The 23470-nt window shown below is 42.0% G+C and overlaps 1 pseudogene; it reads left to right on the top strand.

Moving 5' to 3' along the window:
- Positions 1-431: 431 nt before the first annotated feature.
- Positions 432-11553, top strand: LOC144251529 (C2 domain-containing protein 2 pseudogene; annotated as a pseudogene).
- Positions 11554-23470: the final 11917 nt, after the last annotated feature.

Genomic DNA, 23470 nt, shown 5'->3' with positions numbered 1-23470 from the left:
ACTGGGGATAGGATGAATCTTACAATGCCAGCTCTCAGGGATTGTCCGAAATCACCCACTCACTTTTTTTTTTCCATTCCTTGGATAATCTATGAATTGTCTACTTTATCAGAAGGCATGAAAAAGATTTGCCGGGGAACTTAAGGCAAGGAGTATTAACAACATAACTGTAAATAACAGATTTTTATGAAAAATGTTAAAAAGTCACTACACGTCTAAATATTCACATACTGACATGGGTCAGAGCTACCAAATTCCCTTTCCCAGAGGAAAACATTCCCTGTTAACCGCTCATATGCTTATTTAAGGTGAACATTCCTCTTCTATGCACGTAAAACCTTTAAACACAACACTGGGAAATTTAAAACTCAACTAACAAGCTTCCCTAGCCTTTTCCACAGCCAGCAGTGAAGATTCATCCAGCCGCCACCATGGGAAAAGCAGAATCCAAACTGCACTTTCGGCAAAGCTCCCCACATCACCAAGGTTCCTTGCTCAATCTTTACATCACGGGGGACATTTTATCCAAAATTAACGAAAAGAAGGGTAAAAGCCCAAGGAAAAACAACAAAGCCCCAAGAAACTGCAACAAATGTCTGCGCCCTCATAGGCGAGCGATTGCCGCTGCTGCTGCCAGCGTCCACGCAGCTCCGGGGCACTTTGTGGGGAAGGCCGACAACGGACAGCTTGCCGCCACAGCCGCCAAGTAATAGGAGCAGCCAAAAGGCCCCGCAGCTCGGGGACACCGGTGGCATGGACGCCTGGCGTGAACATAGCTGCCGCTGCCTCCACCCTAACTGCCCACTCCCCAGGACCCCAGCCCCGCCGTCCTGCATTGCCGCCTGAAGGAAGCTGCTGCCGCCCCTACTGCCCCCGACGCAGACCCCAGGCCCCCCACCTTACCTCGCAGCGGGAATGAAGCTGCCACCGCCACCGCCACCTCGCGGGCTGAAGCCCACGGGGACACCATCCCCGCTGCCCTACTTCCTGCAACGAACGTAACTGCCACCGCCGCTGCCCTAACTGCCCACCCCCCAGGACCCCAGCCCCGCCGCCCTACCTTGCCGCCTGAAGGAAGCTGCCACCGCCCCTACTGCCCCCCACGTGGACCCCAGCCCCGTGCCTTACCTCGCAGCGGGAATGAAGCTGCTGCCGCCACCGCCCCGGCTGAAGCCCATGCGGACACCATTCCCGCTGCCCTACTTCCCGGCAGGAACGAAGCTGCCGCCGCCGCTACCACAGCCCTAGCTGCCCTCAAAGCCGACCTCAGTCGCGGCGGGTTAACGGGCGGCGGGTTAACGGGCTCGCGGGAAGGAGGCGGCGGCGGGAACGAGGCGGTTGCGGGAACGAGGCGGCGGCGGGAACGAGGCGGCGGCAGGAACGCGAGGCCGGAACGAGGCGGCGGTTGCGGGAACCAGGCGGCCGGAACGAGGCGGCGGCGAGAACGAGGCTGCGGGCCGGAACGAGGCGGCGGCGGCGGCGGGAACCAGGCGGCGGCGGCGGCGGGAACCAGGCGGCGGCGGCGGCAGGAACCAGGCGGCGGCCGGAACGCGAGGCCGGAACGAGGCGGCGGTTGCGGGAACCAGGCGGCCGGAACGAGGCGGCGGCGAGAACGAGGCTGCGGGCCGGAACGAGGCGGCGGCGGCGGGAACCAGGCGGCGGCGGCGGCGGGAACCAGGCGGCGGCGGCGGCGGGAACCAGGCGGCGGCGGCGGCGGGAACCAGGCGGCGGCGGCGGCGGGAACCAGGCGGCGGCGGCGGCGGGAACCAGGCGGCGGCGGCGGGAACCAGGCGGCGGCCGGAACGCGAGGCCGGAACGAGGCGGCGGCGGGAACGAGGTGGCGGCGGGAACGAGGCGGAGGCCGGAACTCGAGGCCGGAACGAGGCGGCGGCGGCGGCGGCGGCGGGAACCAGGCGGCGGCGGCGGGAACCAGGCGGCGGCCGGAACGCGAGGCCGGAACGAGGCGGCGGCGGGAACCAGGCGGCGGCCGGAACGCGAGGCCGGAACGAGGCGGCGGCGGCGGGAACCAGGCGGCGGCGGCGAGAACGAGGCGGCGGCGGGAACGAGGCGGCGGCCGGAACGCGAGGCCGGAAAGAGGCGGCGGCGGGAACCAGGCGGCGGCCGGAACGCGAGGCCGGATCAAGGCGGCGGCGGCCGGAACGCGAGGCCAGAACGAGGCGGCGGCGAGAACGAGGCGGCGGCCGGAACGCGAGGCCAGAACGAGGCGGCGGCGGGAACCAGGCTGAAGTCTCCACCCGCCCCCCTGGCTGCCACCCCCACGCCGACCCCCACGCTGACCCCCACCCTCCCTGTCTCATAAGTATGTGGTTCCAGCCCCTTTTTCACTAGAACAATTGTGAATTATGAAATTTGACCTAGTATTTTTCCCCTCCAATGGCATCTGAATCAGAGAAGGGGCCACAATAGAGTGTCCACCAAGGCCACTGTGCCCATACTGTCCTCTGAGACAGGCAGGTCCTAGTGGGGCTTGTGGGACTCAGATCTTCTACAGGGCCCTGTATAAGGGCTTGCTCTGGGAGAAGGTCCTGGTGTTTCTGGATGCTGTGTTTAACAGTCTAGAAAATGAAAATCACATGTCAAGGTTTTTTTCTGAATCCGGTTTTTAGATATGATTAATTTGAACTATCATAACTAATGCAGCATAATAATTTATATCATGCTAGCATTAATAATAAAATACTTAGCAAACCAGCAATAGAACTTCAGTAGCTCAAGAAAGAATATCTACACAAAACAAAGCAAGCATTGTAATTAATAGGAAAAAAATGAATTATTTCCTCCTGATATTGAGAAAAAGACAAAGCTATCCAACCTCATTACTTGTATTCAACAATTCTGGCATAATGGAAGTCCTAACCAGTGCCATTAAGTAATAAATTAAGTAAATATACACAGATTAGAAATAAAGAAAATTTTACTTAAGAATACATATATATTTACATTTTTGTGTGTGTGTGTGTGTGAATTTGACTGTTCTCACAGAAAATCTCTAGGAATTAAACACACACATAAACACACACAAACCCTATCAACATGTAAAAAGAACCATGTTAATTTGAACGCAAGAATCAAGAAAATGTAAATAAGTGGAGAGATATCTGTGTCCATGATTGGAAAACTCAACATATGATTCTCCCCAAACAGAGCAGACACTTAATAAAAATGATGTAATAATATCAAACATACATGAGAAGATGTTCTACAACATCAGACATAAGGGAAGACAAATTAGAAAAGTTTATTGGCTCATGGTTCTAAAGGTTCCAGCCCAAGATAGAGTGACCCCATAGTGTTGGGCCTCTAGTGAGGGCAACACCTCATGGGACCATGTGTTTACCTCATGAGGGAAGAAAGTTTAGGAACTTTAAACAAGTTTATGTCCAGAGGAAACCAAACTTTGGGAATAAAAATGATGGTGTTTGTAAAGCTTATCATTTAATGTTAGAGTTTCTTTCCCTTCTCTGTTCTTCTCCTTTATACCTACCTATATTTCTTCTATCCTATTTCAGAACCACCTCTAATGGCTGAACCTTTAACTGTTGGCCTTGATTCATTTGGATCATGGAGTAGTCTGTTAAAGAATGTATTACGTTCTTTTTCCTCCTGATATGTTCCTCTTTGTTGTTCTCAGTTTATATACTCATCCACTGCTATCTTGGCAAATCCAGTGGTCTTGTTATGGTAGGCATAACAAAAATGTAAAACTTAAATCCATCTAACATTTTGGGGGTGACAGTACTGGAGATTGAACCAAGGCATGCTTTACCACAGAGCCATAGCCAGGTCCTTTTTTAAAATTTCTTATTAGGATGTTGTGAAACTGCTTCCAGTCTCTAAGTTGCTGAGGCTGCCCTGTAATTTGTGATCCTTCTAAACTTCCTACTCACTAGGATAATAGGCATGCACCAATATGCATGGCTCATCTAACTAATTTGCCATTGTGCAATTGTAAACTCTGTCCTGAAATTAAGCAGATTGTTTGTGCCAATTGTGAAGATACTTTCAATTTCCACACTAATGGTGGACAAAATGGGGCTAATTCTAAAATAAATTTGTCCTATAACTGTCACCACACTTGGGTAATAAAGTTTATCCCAAAATAGACTCTGTGTATGGTGCACTGTAACATCAAATAAACTATAAGCCAAGATAATGGTAGGAATTCACTTGTAACCAAGCAACTAAGACTCTGCCAATCACAGCAGTGCAGCTTAGACAATCATGTGCTATGGACTAATCTGACCATACACATATAGTCAGAAATGCTGACTGCAGCCAATGAGATGATTTCTGATTTGGCACTTCCTTTTCTCTGGTGGTGAGTGTAATCTGCAGAGGTGGTAGGGTTAATCGTCTTGGGTCCCAAGTACAACCTGGTTCTAGAACCTTTTTTTCTTTTTCCTTGTCTTTCTTTAGGCAAGTTTTGCTAAATTAAGTTTTCTCATTTTTCTTAAAACAATTCCCATCTAGGAACCAGCATGAGAACCTGACTGCCTTCCTTCTGGCATTTGGTGGGAGTCAAAGACTATTTTCTGACCATCTTTGAGCCATCTAGGAGTAGAGAGCTGCAGTACCCAGAAACAAAGAAGAGGCTGCCTTGGGAATAACTGCTTTCCCACCACAGGTTTCAAAGTTAAACCAAAGCTTGAGAGCCCTGGGGAGGGGAGGGAGAGGGTGACAGCAAGAATACTACTTGATGAGACAGTCCAGGAGAAAACTGTGAGGATTTGACAGAGGAAATATAGGAATGAGGCCCAGGAAACCACAGGGAATGCCAATGAAGGAGTCCCCTCTGAATGCATGTCTAATCCAGATAGAATCCTTGTGGACACAGGGAAGAGAGCACCCATCAAGTGATATTTTCTTGTACTTTTACTCTAGGGTAGATATTGGACTTGAAGTGGTCAGAAGACAAGATCACTAGGCTGGTCTGCTGGAAGAGGTAGATGTACCAAATGTAAAGGGAGAAGTATATTTGCTACTTGCTGGCTAGACTCTGCAGGATTCTGGCGATACTGGCTGTTTCTGAGATAGAAACTTCATGTTTCAATGCAGTGTCCTGTTTTGACTATAAGCCTGGGACTGGCAGTATAATTACTGCAACCAGATCTCATTCCATCCCTGTAGAGAATCAGTGGATATTTCCTTATCTGAACATAAGCAGATAAGCCATGGGGCCCCTAGATTTCACCCAAGGACTGGAGAAGGTGTGCCTATGCAGTGTGTAGAGAACAAAGTCAGTTTTGAAGACCTCCATGAGTTCAGCTTGTTCACAGTCAAAGCTGCAGTAACTGGATTACAGAAAACAGTCCTTTAACATCATTTTTCCACTTGGGTCCATGAGGACCCAGCAGTGCCTGGCTTGGGGATATATCTACTTTTACTCTGAAAAGGAGAGTGAAAGGCTCATAAAAGGCCTGACGTGGCTATACCCTCACCCTGAGGGCCACTCTGTTTCAGGTACAGGGAGGATTTTGATAGGCATGTGAGTAGAACTCATACTATGTTTTCTGATTCAATGGTGCCTCCTGGAGCAGGACTCCCCACCAGGGAATGAATGAGGCCCATGGAACAATGCCCACTTGTCACTATGTGGCACAACATGGAATACACTAGAGAAATGGATCCTCTCCCTGCTTTGATGATTTTCTGCTTTCCCATGTGGACAGGCTCTGAGAAGAGAAAATCTGGACTGCAAGCAGAGCAAGGCCCCAAAGGGACCAGTCCTGATCTGTTCCCCTACACAGGAAATTACAAAATTTTGAGTAGGTCACTTCCCCTGTAGGTACAGATCATGTCTGATTTCCTTTTCCCCTGGAAGTCTATGGGACAGTCAAGGATTACTGCTCCATGACCCCAGGTCCTTTTAAGTCCCAAATTCTTCCAGGGAGCATTACTAGAGGTATGTATGTATAAATATCACTAGGCTACAAGTCATAAGCAGAGTGCCCTAGTCCTGGCTTTTTCACCAATTGTCAACTCATCCTTTCTGTAATTCAAGAGCCAGTGGTGTATAGGCTTATTAATATACCCTTCAGAAATCTATCTTTTCTGCTTGAAGGATTTGCTTCCTTTTGCATTTGTGTCATAACTAAAGGGGCTTCTCAAGACCTGTGGTCTGGGAGCCAGTGCAGAGGGACACCTATGGTGGAATGGGGTGAACAACTCAGCCCCTGATGTCCCATACCTCAATCTGGTGGTTTGCACTGGAAGGACATGAGCTTTCTGACTATGGTACCACTTAAGATTACCCCATGCCACTCTACCTTCTTCCTTGATTAAAACGTGTAATATTTTTCTCAAACATTTCACTCTGAACTTACCATGTCAAAGCATTGGACTGTTATTGCACAAATAGTTCTACCTAGAAGGGGAAACAAGGGTGTTGGCCCCTCCCCTATGACTCAACATGGCATAGACATAAGCCACTATCTCTATTGAGAAAAAAAAATTTAATTAGAAAGCAATAGATGTCTCCATAGGAAGAAGCCATGAGAACATAGAGTGTACATGAGGCAAAATAGTCATTGTCTGTATGGACTGATATTTTTTCTGAAAGAAAACTTTTCTTTCTTAACATGTAAACTAAAAAATATGATATGTTTGACCAGATAAAACCTTTTTTAAGACAGTATGTTGGGTAATTATGAAGGTGGCCTGGGATGCCTGCCCCACTTGGCCAATGCTGGCAGGGAGTGGCCGGTTGCTCCCTGAGCAGCAAGGCCTGATTGCCATCCTAATCTCCCTGATTTACCTGTTCTTAATAGGAAGGTTGTGGCCCTTGGGGCTGGCATGGTGACTACAGGCCATATCAGTCATCATTCTCTTTTGCTTTGTGTAGAAAGGAGCCCTCTGATGACAATATTGCTTACTACAAGGGTCTGGGGTTCCTCTTCATGTCAGTTTAACTCTGGAGGACCACTTCCATGCTGATGCCCCAACTTGTCCACCAGGATTCATTGAACATCTGTTATGATGTAATGTCATGATAATGTCCCATTATCCATTCACAGTCTGTGACTGATACTGGATCTGGGCAGTGGCGAGGAATCTTCCTACCCTCTGCCTTTTTTTATTGGAGTGTAGCGACTGCAGAAAGTGATTCTTTCTTTTCTCAATACAGTTTTCTGGAGGATATAACATTTCTCTGGTAGGGAAGGGTGGGACTGTCACTTCCCATTGGAGGTTTCTTCTTCACCTCTGTCTTCCTGTTCTCTTCAGATCTTGAAGTCTGGGAGCATACTTTGATTTCCAATATTGCCATACCATAGCAGGGGTCTCCTGAGACTACACCTCCACAGTCTTCTCATGGCTTATACCTGTGTTTTACCAAGCCTGGACTGGGCTTGAGGCTGCCTCTTGAAATTCTCATAATAATCCTACTGTGCTGGGTTCTGCCCAAGAGACTGTAAGTGTAAGGCTGAGAAGGTAGCTGGTCCTCCTGTGTAGTTGGAGGGACCACTGAGGGCTCATGGCTGCTAACCAGTGGAATTTTTGTCCTGGCCTTGTGCATCTCTGCAGGTGAGGAATCAGGGAGGAGACTCTGCAGGGTGGGAACTGACAAGTTTTAAATCCCCTTTTCTCCTGGACCTTTCCAATAAAGTCCTTCTGGGAAACTGACAACCTTGCCAATGGAGTTGGCCCTGGAGTCACAAGAGACCAAGGGAAACTTTGACTGTGGAAGAGGCAAGAGTGGTTTCTCACCTTCATGATATCAAGGGCCTGGAGGTGTGGACTCAACCTGTGTCTCACCCAAGATGTCATAATATTTGTTTCTAGCATCAAGTGAGTTCCTGGATCAAGGAAGGAAAGAGTCTAGGAGGTGTTCACCAGAGATTAATGATCCTTGGAGGATGCTAGTTTGCTGGGGTTTTTTTCTTCTTTTTTTGTGGGTGTTGGACTTTATAGTGTGTGATAATTGCACACTATACAGGTAGAGTTATACTTTGGATATATTAGAGTTGGGATCTGGAATATCCTAGAAAAGTCCATTAGGTAAAGGCTTGGTTCCCAGTGTGGTGCTCTTGGGAACTGATGTAATCTGTTAGATATTAGAGCCAGTAGGAAATCTTTAAGTTATCAGTAGTGTCCTCTTAGAGGATATTTAAGACCCCCATTCCCTGCCTCTCTCTCTTTTCTTCCTGGCTTGAGACTAGTAGTTTTCCTTGGCCATGCCCTGCTTTTGCAATAATTTGTCAAACACCAGTGACAAAAAAAAATAGTTCTAATAAATCATGAATTCCAAAACTGTGAGCCAGAATACACCTTTTCTCTTTATTGCTTGGTTATGTCAGGTATTTATTATGGTGGCGAAAATTTGACTAATACCCTGGAGCACCAGTGTTTTAAAGAGTTAAAAAAGCTTTGTAGTCTGGATATAACACCAGGCAGAGAATTCAACAGAGGGTGCTTTCAAAGTGTGCACTTCTAATTCTGAGTATGTCAAGAGTAATACCCATGAGGCCTTCCAACCTACATTCCATCACTGAAAGAACTATAAAAAGGGGAGACAACTGCACTTCCACGGATTCCACCTTCTGGGTCCCCTTCTTCCTCCGGGAGAAGTCTTTTCTTCTGTCCTTTAATAAATTTCTAATTTCTACTCTGAAAAAAAAAAAAGAGTATGATCCTCTACCACCCCCATTCTTGTTCATCTTCTCTAATAAGTCTCTGCTACTTTCATGTCTTTTTTCATCCCTTGATTTCACATATGAAAGAAATTGTGTAATACTTGTCTTTCTGTGTCTGGCTTATTTTACTTAATATTATGATCTCTATTCCATTTATTTTTCTAGGAATTACATGATTTTATTGTTTTCTATGGCTGGATAATGTCCACTCTGTGTGTATGTGTGTGTGTGTGTGTGTGTGTGTGTGTGTGTATCACATTTTCTTTACCCATGTATATATTGACATATACACCTGGTCTGATTTAATAACTTGTCTCTTGTGCTGCAATTCACAAGAAACAATAAACTGTAGGATAGCTTGCTGACTTTAATTCTTTCAAGGAATGCCATATCTGGATCATAAGTAGTATTATATTTAGTATCCTGAGGAACCTCTATCCTGATTTCCCTATGGCTATACTAATTTAAATTCTTACCAACAGTGTGTGAGTTTTCAATTCCTCCACATCCTCAACAGCATTCATTTCTTTTTTTTTTCTTTTTTGTATTCTTGATGATTGCCATCTGACTGGGCAAGATCAATACCTTTCAAAGTTTCAGGTATTTTTTTAAGGTTTTTGTTCCATTTTGAGTTGACATAGGTGAGAGATAGGAATCTAGTTTCAATCTTCTACATATGGATATTTAGTTTTCCCAGGATTGTTTGTTAAGGGGCTGTCTTTTCTCTAGCACATGGTTTTGTTACTTTGTCAAGAATCAGATGGCCGTAGCTGTGTGGGTTCACTTCTATGCTGTCTATTTCAATTCATTGGTCTACATGTCTGCTTTTATGATCTGACCATGCTATTTTTGTTACTATGGTTCTGCGGTATGTTTTCAAACTCAGTGTTATGAAGTCTCCAACATTTCTCTTTTTTCTCAGGATTGTTTTTGCAATTCAGGGGTCTTTTGTTCTTTGAGGATATTTTTGTAGTTCTGTAAAGAATGATGTTGTTAGTTTGATGGTGCTTTTCATTGAATATCAGTAATGAATTATAAATAACAATGATATTTCAGAAATTCAATTTATAAAAGAATGAAGAAAGATACACTAGTCAGGTGCTCCTTCTGCCAGGTCTGCTTCTGTGTACCCTTTTCCCAGGTGTGTTGGGCTTGGGGTGCAATACCTGGCCTTGGCCACCTGGCTTCAGCCAGGTATTCCCTCCCTGCTTGTCTCAAGTGGCCTCAGGCCTCATGGCTCCACACCAAGCCAGGCTTGGCCTAATCAGGCTTGGGCATGTGGACCTCCCTCCAGCCCCTGGATGGCCACCAGTGGATGCCTGAGCTCATCACCCATAGGCTCTGTGTCCTGGCAAGCAGGCTTCTCTGGGAAATTCGTGCAAGGCAGGAAGGATATGCACCAACATAATGGCCCTGCTAGGCTCCTGGCATGTTGATGTTTATCTTTGTTGTGGCCTTGGTCATGATTGGCCTGAACCAGATGTGGTGTGTGCTGGCCAGCATGTGACCCCCATCCTGGCAGTTGGCAGAGCCTGAAGAGTGCTGGGAGTCCCACACATTGCTTTCTTGGATCCTGATGCTGAACAGCTATAAGAACCAGTGGAAGGTAGCCTAAGTGATGGCCCTGAACCAGGAGGCCAAAAGGAAAGGGAGGCCCCCTGCAGGTCTCCCCATTGTTGCAGTTGGAGAAGTCTCCAGTGTGGTCCAGTCAGCCCAGAAGAAGGTGGTGGCCTGTCACATGGAAGGCAGCACCTGGGTTGTGTGCTCAGGACACCATCTGTATGACATGCAGCTGTCTCTGGTTCATCTACAGCTGGAGCTACACATGAAAAAAGAGAGAAAAGACATCCATATTAGGTGGTCCTGAATCCATTTGCCAAAAGTGACAATTAAGATCCAGCTGAGAGCAACAGAGGAGGGCCAGGTGGTTGAGACAAATGCAGTATCTGAAACCCTTAAGTATATTTTGAACCACTTTGTGGGTTCTATCTTTCTGTCATGGTTCTGAGCACCAAGCCCACAGACATAGAGTAGGCTCAGAATCTACAGTGCACTTCATCTGCTGCTCAGGAATCCTATCCTCCTAAACCTCCAAGGGCTCATGAACTAAAGCCACTGGTGAAGAACATCCACACCTCACTGCTAAATGATCCTGGTACTTTGGGCAGTGTTAAGCCTGTATGCATTTCCCAGATGAATGATACTGTCCAGCAGTTCACCAGCACCCTAGCCGAGAACACTCCTCACCTCATTTGGGAGGAAGAGTTCACCTTTGAGTGGAACACAAAGTCCAAGGATTTACACCTGCAGATTACAGAGGACTGGCAGTCCTCAGAAGGTCTGCTGGCCCTGACCACTGTCCTCTGAACTTGTTCAAGAAGCAGTCTTCCAGGCTGTAGATCTTCTTTCTGATCAGTGGGCCCACCCTCAGTAGCTCAGAACTGGGCTCTATCACTGCAGAGTTTTCTTACATAGAACCCAGTGAATTGAAATCCTGACAAATCCCTTCCCTGTAGCTGCTGCCAAGATAGAAAAGGACCGCACAGTGATGCCATGGGGGACCATGGTCACTACTTTCACTACCATGAAGACCAAGCCTTACTATGATGTGGGGAAGGTGTCCTGGCTGAGGTCTGAGTCTCCCTGAAGGCATCCATCAAGGTGAAGGTCATTAAGAAGGACATCTTCATCCAGGCCATCTCGTGCCATGGTGCATCTCTTCTTCAGATATGGAACTGCTGGGGTTGAATCACTTTGATCAGGTCATTGAAGTTGCCATTCAGCAGCTCACTGAATCTTCAAATCTGAAACTCAAGTCATCACAGAAGTATACTATCATCATTTAAGGAGCTCCAACACCTCGCTCCCTCAGGACCACAACACTGCCCTCATGCAGGACTAGGAAGAGCCTACCAGGATGCCCCATCTGGCTGCCCAGAGGCAGCTGTGGCCTCTTCCCCACTGGTGGAAGTTGATCCAGCTTCTCTGGAGCCCAAGAAGAAGGTAGTAGACACCTCAACTTGGATAAGAATCCTCTGGTGGCAGCATGAGGTGGCCTAGCCCCACTTAAGCTTGGAGGGAATGAGCTGTCTGAGAGCTCTCTGAGCATCTCAGAGCTAGGCACTGCCAAGAATTCTAAAGGAGAAACTTTAAGGAGGGGTGCAAGGCTGTTTTTCCACCAGTAGCACCAGCAGAAATATCCTGGCATGAGCCAGTCACACAATGACCTCATGTTCCTGTAGCTATATGAGGGCACCCAGAAGAAGGGGGTGACCCTCCCTTAGCTGCTGAATAAGAAGCTACTGTCCAGAAACTGAGGCAGGAGCACCATGAATGCCATGTGGGCTGTCTGTCTCCTTCTTTGCAGCTGGAGGTCAGGCATCCGGACAGCACTCTTACCGGTACAGAGCAGGAATTCTGGCCACAGACACATACCCACTCCTCACTCTTACCAGGACAGAGCAGGAATTCTGGCCACAGACACATACCCACTCCTCCAGCGTGATTATCCCCAACAATCTAGTCTTTATAAGGGAAAGAACAATTTGAGTCTCCAGCTGGAGGCTTCCCCTAAAGAGAACTTACAAAGCCCAATTTGGCACCAGAATCCCAGTGGGACCTGCAGCCCCTACCTAAGCATGGAGGTAACTGTTAGGAGAAGAATTCCTTGTAAGAGAAATACCATGCTCAGCAGGGCCTAGGAGGGACAACTGGAGATTTGATTTTACCACACAGCTCTCTAGTAGGACATGTTTGGGGCCCATGTCTGGACCATGGGGAGGTGTGCCCCTCTGGGCTGTCACTATGAATAGAATGGATGCTCACCTCTCCTACTAGTTTGCATCTTAGAATTAAAAAGTACACCTGGCCCTGAGGGCAGGGAGATGGTACACAGACAGGGTTTTGTTTGTTTGTTTGTTTTCAGTGTGTGGGGGGTTAACCTTTATTTTATTTATTTGTTTGTATGGTGGTGAGGATCAAACCCAGGACCTCACCTGTGCTAGGCAAGTGCTTTACCACTGAGCTATAACCCCAGCCCCAACAGGCAAGATTTTTGGTAAAGAAATTATGACATCAGTTGAAATGTTTTGGCAAATGTAGGAAGGCATTTGCCTTTGCCCATAGCCATAGAACTTGAAAACTTATGCAAGCACTAAGTATGTCCTGGGCATATTATACTGAACATTTGTCCATATTACTCTGAGCCTACTTTCCAGTGGAGATAACATAAATCCCAATGTGGTTCTTATGCCAGTGGAACAGTTGATGTGCAGATTTCCTTTCCATCTGGTGCACGTACTAGACTAGAGCAGGAACCTGACTCAGGAAGTTGTGAGCAATAAGTGGCGATTCATAGAACATGGTAACCCCTCTCCACATACACACATGGTTTTGGTAAATATTGCCTATAGCCAAAACAAAGTACTTGTAGGGCACTAGAAGAAATTGTTTTGCATCTCAGGTGTCCATTGTAGGAATGTAAATTTAATAACAAATGGTTCAAACATGGGAAATTCTTTTTATGAACTCTTCTGTGTACTGCCAGCAGACATTCTTATTAAAGAGTGATTGTCACTGGAGTGACATGTTTTGTCTATTTAATCAGATTGATGTTGTTTTAGTAAGTTTGGAAAGCCCAGTGTGACCCTGACCTCTAGCAGATAGGCAAGTGGGTGTGTGACTTCCAAGGCTCCATTAACCCTTCAACATGTATTTCAGGGGAATAGAGCCATCAAGGAGTAAGGCCCTTTGTGAGAGCAAAACTGAAGCATTTTTTTCTTTCCTGTTTTTGAGGAATACATTCAAAAACTGCATTGGTAATTTCACTTTCAATTGCACATTTTCAAATTCCTAGTTGTTTCAAAAATTATCAAGTGACTTTAAAATGGCTTTTTAACCACATTTTGTTTTTAAAGATTGCATTTGAAAGTTAGATATTGTACAGTTCCAAATACATGAAGAGCAAATCAGTCCCCCCACCAAAAGAAAAGAAAAGAATGAAGAACATGTGGCAAAAATAATATACTGATACAGAATTCCTTGTACTGATTTTCATTGAGTTTTAGGGAAAGTTATCACCAAAAGTCAGTTGACAACATTCTCTGTAATTTAATTAATATTAATAGTAGCAATAATCAGAATGTATGACTTACATGGAATAGAAATTTACATAGAATTCATTTGACTTTGACCCTTTCATTCAAGTGGTGGTTTACTATGTTAGAAATGTTTCCAGTCAGTGTCAGAATGCTCTGGAGTAACTGATTCCACCTGTAATCAAAGTCTGGTGTTCCATGGCTCAAGCAGTGTGGCTGTGTAGATTATTACAATATAAAAATACTTCCATACTGGTTGGTGAAGAGTCCTGAATGGACCCCTGCTGTCAGCCTGTCCCTACATCTCCTCTGACACTAACTACGCCTCCATGTTCTCCTGTCAGCTAAAGCCTTCTGGGTCAACTCCAGACCTATGGACAGGATTCCATTCTTATTGGCTGCAGTCTGTGATATTTCTGTGGTTAAGTTTTTGAATAACATCTAGTGGATCCTGCTCTATTTAAATGTTTAATGTTTTGGAGTTCTATATCATAGAGATTTTGTGTTAATTTGGATTTTTGAAAATTGTTCATTCATTATCTTGATTACTACTTTTTGGCATCCCTTAATTTTCTACCCATCTTCATTTTCTTCAATCTGGAACTGGCCAATCTGTACCCATTCTGGCATTCAGTTTTCATACTGTTAGAGCTGTTCTATGTCATCAAAATATTCAAATAATGAGAATAGTGCCAGGTGCTGCTGAACACAGTGACAAACTCATGCAAGGCCCCATCTTCCACATCATAGGGCTGAGAGTTATCATGGGGGAAGGCAGAGTACACCTTATCTTTCTCTTTGCAGAAAGGGATGTGTTGTAGTCAGCTTGGGCTGCCATAACAAAGTGCAGTCGCTTGAACAATAGAAATTTATTGTCTCACAGTTCTGGAGGTTGAAAGGCTGAGATCCATATGTCATTAGGATGTGTTCTTCTGAGAATTCTCTCCCTGGATTATGTACTCCATCTTCTTCCTATATCTTCACATCATCCTCCCTCTTAGGTATCTTTGTCATAATCTCCTGTTTTTCGTGTGTGTGCGTGTGTGTGTGTGTGTGTGTGTGTGTGTACATATACATATAATCATATATTAATTGCATAAATTAATGGGTTTTATTGTGTCATTTCCATACATGCATGTATCATGAATTGACCTTCTTTCTACCCTTGCTCACACTTCCTTCTCCCTGGTAACTGCTTCCTGGTCATTAATTGTCCTTCTTTATGGATATTTCTTTAGTTTCCACATATAAAAGAAAACAGGCAATACTTTCCTTACTGTGGCTGAATTATTTAATTTAACAAGATCTGTTTTCCTGCAAATGGAAGAATTAATTTTTCTTTGACTGAATAATATTCCATCATGTATATATACTGTATTTGCTTTATTCATGCATCTGTTGATGGACACCTCAACTGAGTCCATATCTTTTATTAAATATTTTTAGTTGTAGCTGGATACAATACCTTTATTTTTACTTATTTATTTTTTATGTGGTGGGGAAGTTTTAACCCAGCACCTCGCACATGCTAGGTGAGCACTCTACCACTGAGCCACAACCCCAGCCCCAACTGAGTCCATATCTTACCTATTGTGATTAGTGTCACATTAAACATGGTCATTCAGGTGCTTTTTAAAATTCTTTTTTAAAATATTTTTTAGTTGTTGATGGACCTTTGTTTTATTTATTTGTATGTGATGTAGGCAAGCACTCTACCACTGAGCCACAACCCAGCCCCTCAGGTGTCTTTTTAAATTGTTGAATTTATTTCGTTTGAAGAAATGCCAAGCAGTGGTATGTATGTATGTGTATATATAAATTCTATTTTAATTTCCTGAGGTCCATCTATACTGTTTTCTATAGATGTCATAGTTGTTTACATTCTTACCAACATTCTTACCAACATTGTATATGGTTCTGTTTATTCCACATTCTCAATGGTGATATTAATATTGTATATATATATTAATGTTATACATATTAATATTATTGTTATTATATATATAAAATAACTATTCCAAATGGAATAACCATCTTACCCAACTTTGGTAAGATGTAGTCTCCTTGTAGGTTTGATTTGCATCTGTGATGGCTAAAGATGTTGAGCATTTTCACATATATTTATGGGAAATGTGCATTTCTTCTTTTGAGAAGTGTATCCAGGTCATTGGTCCATTTTTATTATATGACTTGCTTTTTAATTGTTGTGTTTTTTCTGTATTCATCCTCTGTCAGGTAGATTTTTGACAAAGACTCTCTCCCCTTCTCTGTGTTTCCTCTTCACTCTGCTGATTTTTGTAGTGTTAGCTGTGCAGAGGTTTTTTAATTCAATGCAATCCTGTTTGTTCATTCTCATTCTGATTTTGTGAGCTGTTGGAGTCCTTACTTGGAAATCATTGCTTTTGCTATGATCTTAAAGTGTTTCCCCTATGTTCTATCTAGTAGTTTGAAAGGATCCAGTCTTAAATTAAGGTCTTTAATACTGAGTTGATTTTTGTACCATGTGATATATGTAGGGATGTAGTTTCAATCTTCTACAGGGGAATATCCAGTTTTCCCAGCACTATTTGATGAAGAAGGCTGTTCTTTCTTCAACATTTTGGAACATTTTTTGGATAATCGGTTGCAATGTGTATTTATTTCTGGGGACCTGTCTCTTTTTATGCTACTACTATACTGTTTTTGTTACTATAGCTCTCAGGTATAATTTAAAATAAATTATTGTGGTGCTTCTAGCATTGCTATTTTTGCTCAAAATTGTTTTTGCTATTCTGGATCTTTTTTGCTTACATATGAATTTTAGGATATTTTTTCTAGTTCTATGAAAAACCTCATTGGTATTTTTGGGGGAATTGCAGTGAATTGTAGATTGCTTTGAGTAGTATGGTCATTTTAACAATACTGATTCTCTGGATTCATGAACATAGTAGGTGTTTTCAACTTCTAATTTGTTCTTCATTATATTTCTTCAGTATTTTATAATTTGCATTATAGAAGCCTTTCACATTATTAGTTAGATTTACTTTTAGGTATTTCTTCTTCTTTTCCTTCTTCTCCTCCTTCCCCCTTTTCCCCTCCTCCTTCTTATTGCTGTAATAAGATTACTTTCCTGATTATTTTCTCAGAGAATTCATTATTGGTGTATACAAAAGCAACTGATTTTTGCATACTGATATTGAATTCTACTTCAATGAATTTGTTTATCAATTCTAAAAGTCTTTTGATGGATATTTTTCAATTATCTCATTACACAAACAAATCATTAGCAAACAAGGATAATGTGACTTCTTGCTTTGATGTTTTTAAACCACTCACTTTCTCTTGCCTAATTTCTCTGGCTAAAATTTATGGTACTATGTTGAATAAGGATTGTTAGAGTGGGCATCTTTGTCTTGTTCCTGATATTATAGGAGGTGCTTTCAGCTTTTCTCAGTGTAGTATGATGTATAGCCTTTGAGATCATATCTCACTGTGTTGAGACATGATCCTATTATATGTAGTTTATTCAGGGTTTTCATCATAAGGAAAATGCTGAATGTTATGAAAGGATTTTTTTACATCAATTGAGATAATCATGTGATTTTTATCCTTGATTTTATTTATGTGATTTATTGCATTTATTGACGTGTGTTTGTTGAACCATTCTTTCATCCTTGGAATGAAAGAAACTCGATGATGGCATATTATCTTTTTTAATGTGTTATTAAATTAAATCTAAGAGAATTATATTTAAATTTTTTTATATCTATGTTTATCAGAGATATTGGCCTATCTTTTGGTTTATCTCTAATCATGTTTGGTTTTTAAAATTGGTGCTCCAAGACTTATTGCTTATGCATTTCTAATAATTATATATTTGTGATGAATTAGTCCCATGATCAATACATAGTGACCTACTTTTCTCATCTGGTTTTGTTTTAAAGTCTATTTTAAAGTTTATTTTAGGATTTATTTTTCTGTTGTGTCCTTTGTACGTTTTGTTATCAGGGTAGTACTGGCTTCATAGACTGAGTTTGAAAGTTTCCTTTGCCTTTTATATGAATTAGTTTGAGCAGTGTTGGTGTTAGTACTTTAAAAGATTGGTAAAATTCAGCAATGATTTCATCTGGTCTTAGGATCCTTATTTATTTTTCCTCCTTTGAATCAGAAAAAATATATTATGGTTTCAATCTCATTATGTGTCATCAGTCTAGTTAGGTATTTTATATCCTCTTTGTTGAATTTGGTAAGTTACATGTATACAGATATTTTTCCATTTCTTCTGGATTTTCTAATTTATTAGGCATAGGATTTTTCAAACTTTTCCTTAATGATCTTTTGAATTTCACTGTTGTTAAGACTCCTTTTTTAAGTCTAATTTTACTTCTTTGGGCTTTCTCTTTCTCTTGACTAAGGGATTCATTGAAATGTTATTATTTCAAAAACCAACTCTTTGTTTTATTGAGGCTTTGTATATTTGTTTAGCTTTTTTTTAATTTGGGGGAGTTGTAGATGGACACAATACCTTCATTTTATTTATTTATTTTTATATGGTGCTGAGGATCCAACTCAGTTCCTCCCACATGACAGGCAAGTGCTCTACCACTGAGCCACAACCCCCAGTCCCAATTCTTACAGATTTTAATTAATTTATTTCTTCTGTGATCTTTACTCTTGCTTTTCTTTCATGGAGATTGTTTTTGTTTTTGTAAGATACATATTATTGATTTTTAGTTCTTTTTTATGATTTAGGCACTTATTGCTATAAATTTGCCTATTATCACTGCTTTCCCTGTTCTGGTATGTTGTGGTTTCATTTCATTTGATTCAAGGAGTTTAAAATTTTTCCCTCTGATTTCTTCTATAATGTACTCTTCACTTAATAGTGTTGCTCAATCTATATATGTTTGTGTAATTTCTGAAGTTATTTCTAGTTTCTCTTCATTGTAATCAGATAAAATACAAGAAATTATTTTACTTGAAAAACTTTGCTAGAAATTTCTCCATGGTCTATTATATGTTCTGTTTTGGAAAAAATTTTTTGTGATGAAGAAAATAATGTGTATTTTGTTACTGTTTGATGTAGTATTTTGTAGATGTTTGTTAAGTCCATTCAATATATAATACATTATAAATCTGTTTCTTTGTTTATTTTTTGGTGTGGATATATTTATTGTGACCTATCTTACCATTTATCTCGAATCATGTTTATTTTTTAAAAATTGGTTGCTTCAAAATTTATTGCTTATACATTTATAATAATTATATGTTTGGGTGAATTTTTTCTTTATCAATATATAGTTATCTCCTTTTCTCTTTTGATTTTATTTTAAAGTCTGTTTTATCAATTATAAAAGTAGCCACTCCTTTTTGGTTTGGGATTCCCTTATAACATCATTTTTCATTCTTTCACTATCACCCTGTGTATATCTTTGCACACTAGGTAAATTTCTTGTAGGCAACATATTGTTAGGTCTTATTTTTTAATTCATTCAGCCAATATGTATCTTTTATATGGAAAATTAAAAATATACATTCGGGGTGATTATTAAAATGCATGTACTTGTTCCTGTCACTTTCCTCTTTTTTTCTTCTGGTAGTTTTGAATATTCCATGTTTTTTTGTCCTTCCTATCTTATTCATCTTAGAAGTTTGATATTTTAATGTATTGATAATGTATGATTCTTTACTATTTCTCATTTGCATGTCTACTCCTCTAGTGGGATTTACTTTCCCATATTTGCTGATGATTTTATCTTCCTTCCTCTTCTGTGTATAGCATTCCCTTTTGTATTATTTTAGCTTTTTATCACTGTGAAATAATATCTGAGAAAAACTCTTAAGGAAAGAAATATTTATTTTGCTTATGATTACAGGGGCTCTATTCTGTAGTTGCCCAGCTCCATTCCTTTTTGCTTAAGTTGAGGCTGAACATTATGGCAGGTGGGCTTTGCAGAGGAATTTTGCTCACCTCCTGGCAGTTGGGAAGCAGAGAGAGGGACGAGGGACAGGAATGGGCTGGTAACAAGATACATTCCCCAAATGTCTGTCCCCAAGGACCCTCTCCCTTGATCTACATCCCACTTGCTAAAATTTCCACCACCTTCCAGTAACCCATTCATATTATGAAGCCATAAGTCAATTAATCTACTTAGGCAATCAGAGTCCTCATAATTGAATCATTCCTAAAAGCCCCTCTTCTGAACACTACTGCATTGGGGATCAAGCTGTAAGAGTATGAGCTTTTGGGGAACATTCTGGATCCAAACCATAACAAGTATCTTCAGTTGTGCTGGGTGGTTATGCATTCCCTTAATTTATTCTTCTCCAAGATCATTATCTCTCCTGTTTTCTTAAAGACTAACACTTCTGGGTATAACTGTATTTTTTGGCACTCTACTCATTTATCCAGACTACTTTCTTCTTTTTAAAAATCACCAGTCAGAATAGATTATAGTTGAACATAAGGATCTCATTTTACCTTAATTACTTATTTAAAGGCCCAATTGCCAAATAAAGTCACATTCTGAAGAATTGGTGATTGAGACCATATATGAGTTTGGGGGCACAAAACTCAACCATAATAGGCAGGTATGGAGAGTTTTGTTGTCTCTGGTGAACATCATGAGCCTCAGGGTCACAACAGTGTTTGTAGCAGTGGTGCTCATGGGGCCTGTGGATGAGGGTCAGGTGTCATGGCTAGAGAAGCTCTGCCTTTGTTTCACCAGCAAGTGACAATAGCGACCTCATGCATGAGTCAGTTAGTAAACATCCCAAGAACAACCAGTTTCTCTGGGACTTGTCAAATGGTTCATTCTTGATAAAAATGAATGGTGTTGTGTACCTGATTAGTAGTCATATATAGACCACAAATCAAAATCAAAAGTGGCTGTGCAGAATATTTTGATTTATGAATCCTTGTGACATAACCTAGAAAATAAAACTAGTGTGATGTCACTCCTTGAAGGCCAAATACTGATTTTATTTATTCATGAGGCCACTCTGATGTTTACAGTCAAATAAATATGGCTAGAAGCTTAAACATACTTTGATTCCCATCTTGTTACATTAGGCCACCCCCACCAGCAATAGTCTTCCCAAAAGGACGTTATATATCTCAGTGGGTCTTGTCATCACTGTTGAATACAATGGGGTCATTTTGCATTTTCTCACTGGTTGGCCAGGACAGAATCCAAGGTCAATGTGGGTCCAGGTCTTTGGGGAATTAGAACAGCAAGAATGATGTGAGAGGTTTGACTTAAGTAAAATGTGTCCAATTAAAAGTGCTGTCCTCAATTCTGAAATTATGCCCTTCTTAAATTTTGCATTAAAATTGACTTTTAAGAAATCAAAGTCATAAAATTAGTTTGAAGTTTTTAACTTTCTGTTTTACTTTAAATATTTTTACTTCTTTACTTGGCCAGGGTAAAACAAACAAAATACATCACACCTTGATTTGGGAATATCAAGTGTGTTTTTGTCGTTGTTTTTCTGTTGGTATTGTTGTTGTTTTAATTTAGAGACTCCATAAATGTTTAAAGTTGAAGATTGTCCCTGTAAAACAGCAACTCCTAGGCCCCAGGGCAGCTCCAGAAGCTATGCAGTACAGGCACATTGGTTGGAGAAGAAAGTGTTGAAACCTGTGTGTGCATATCAAGAAGAAGAGACATTGTTGTCTTCCTTATTGTTAGTGAGCAGGTAGTAGGGTACCTCCCTGATCCTCGACAGTCCAGGTTCCTGTGGATCCTGGGTTCTGCAGTGAAGAGGGGCATCCTCCATGCAGAAGGTCTGAAGGGGAGTCTCTGTAATTATTCCATCTATGCTGAAGTTGATGACCCCAGCTATAGGTCCCCCTCTACAAGACCTGATGATGACATTGTGTAGTTATAATTGAACAACCCAGAATGGCCTTGTGATTTAAGAAGGTTCCTGCCAAGAACATATAGACTATGATGGGAACAATCAGGATCCTGATAGAGTCATGTTCCTTGAAGGAGGACTTTGTCTGCCAGTTGACTGGTAAAACCAATGTAAACTAATCATGGCTACAAGAAATGAGGCATTGCGGAGAGGAACTTGGAAATGCATTTATTATCCTGCCCTTAGCAAGGAACTTGCCCTGAGGGTCATAGCAGAGCCATTAAGAACAGAGGCTTTTATTTGTATTAAATACTGAGCAGTCCCTTTAGTATACATATGTTGTGGTTTACATAATATATACTATTAACCTGCTGTATCTGTAGTTCTTATCCATGGATTCAACTAACATCAAATCAAAAATATTGAGAAAAATAATTTGTCTGTATTGAATATGGATTTTTCCTCTTGCTATTATTCTTAAAATAATACTGTATAATAACCCTTCCCTGGCCCAGAGTTCATGAGAGACATGAGGTGGCAGGGCACAAGGCCTCCCAGAGCATCTGAAGTTCCACACACTGGGACCACTCCTTCTGTGCACTGTGACTGTGGCACTTGGACTGAGGAGCATCCTGATTTGGGTTCTTCTGAGGCAGTAACTGAGACTAAATTCTGACCTGCTTGGAGGTTCTCTCTCTCTCAGGTGGAGTGCACAGAGTGCCTGGAATATACCTGACTGGCACATCTGTAACTGATTTACCAATAGTAAGCCTCTGCCTGAGGTGATAATGACGGCCCACAGGTATCACTAACCAGACACAATGCCCACCATTTTGCATGATTTAAGTAAATTGCCATTTCCTTAGCATTCAGGTATGGAAATAAGAGGCTTGCCCTGAATCACACAGTGGTGTGTGAGTGAGGGGTAATGGGGGGTGCTCAAACATGCCAGCATGGCAGACTCATTATGGGTTTACGGATCTTCCAGGAATGTGGAAAGTACTCCTGATCCTACAAATATGCTCAGGAGGCCCTTGGCTTGGGGACTAGTGTTTCCCTACTGACTCTAAATGCAGAAAACATTTAAGCTCCTTTGCTCACTCAGGGAGCAGATCCTGGGGCAGGTGGTTGTTAGTTACTCTCCACCTTCCATGGGATAATCCACAGTTCCACGTGGGAAGGACAAGCCTCCTGTTTGTGGGGAGCACATTCACTCTAAAGCTGAGGGATGCCTGATTTTCTACTTAGAAAGCTTAAGAAATCTGCATTTGTCATTGTTCACAATAATAATGTACAGAGAGAAGTAGACATTTCAGAAGCACCCTTTCATCAGCTTGTTGTTAACACCTTAGCTGGAAAAGCCCCTCATGCAAAGGAGCACTGTGCAAGTACTCACTCCTGCCCTTGGAAAATGTGGAGTATGTTATCCACACTCAGGGAGGTGCCAGCATTGTGAAAGTGTCCTTGTGTGCGTCTGAGGAAAGAGGATGGAAGGGAGAAACTGCTGTTTCACTGGGCTGTGGGGTTGAAATATCCTTTCTTGTAAAGGAAAAAGAAACATTTTTCAATAAACTTGAAGTCTGTGGCACCAATGAAAGAGGAGGAAGGGTTCAGGGCAGATAATCTTTTTAACTAAGAAACATGCCTTACATCTGCATAATTTTTATTATAAGAAATGTTTTTTAGAGAACTTGAGCATACAGTGCATTATTGGAAGACAATTCTAAGAAAATCATCTTCATTGCACATATAAGGTTAGAAGTGGGTTGGTAATATTATTTCAGGAAATATTTTGGAAAAATAAGTGCTAAATTGAAATCAAGAGTTCAATCCCATTGGCATTATTAAGTAAACATTAATAAAGTGGGATAAAATATATTTACG

Source organism: Urocitellus parryii (genome assembly GCF_045843805.1).
Source record: "Urocitellus parryii isolate mUroPar1 chromosome 8 unlocalized genomic scaffold, mUroPar1.hap1 SUPER_8_unloc_2, whole genome shotgun sequence".
In the NCBI taxonomy this organism is placed as follows: domain Eukaryota; kingdom Metazoa; phylum Chordata; class Mammalia; order Rodentia; family Sciuridae; genus Urocitellus; species Urocitellus parryii.
Note: the sequence above shows the minus strand (reverse complement) of the source record. Positions and strands in the feature narration are given on the sequence as shown.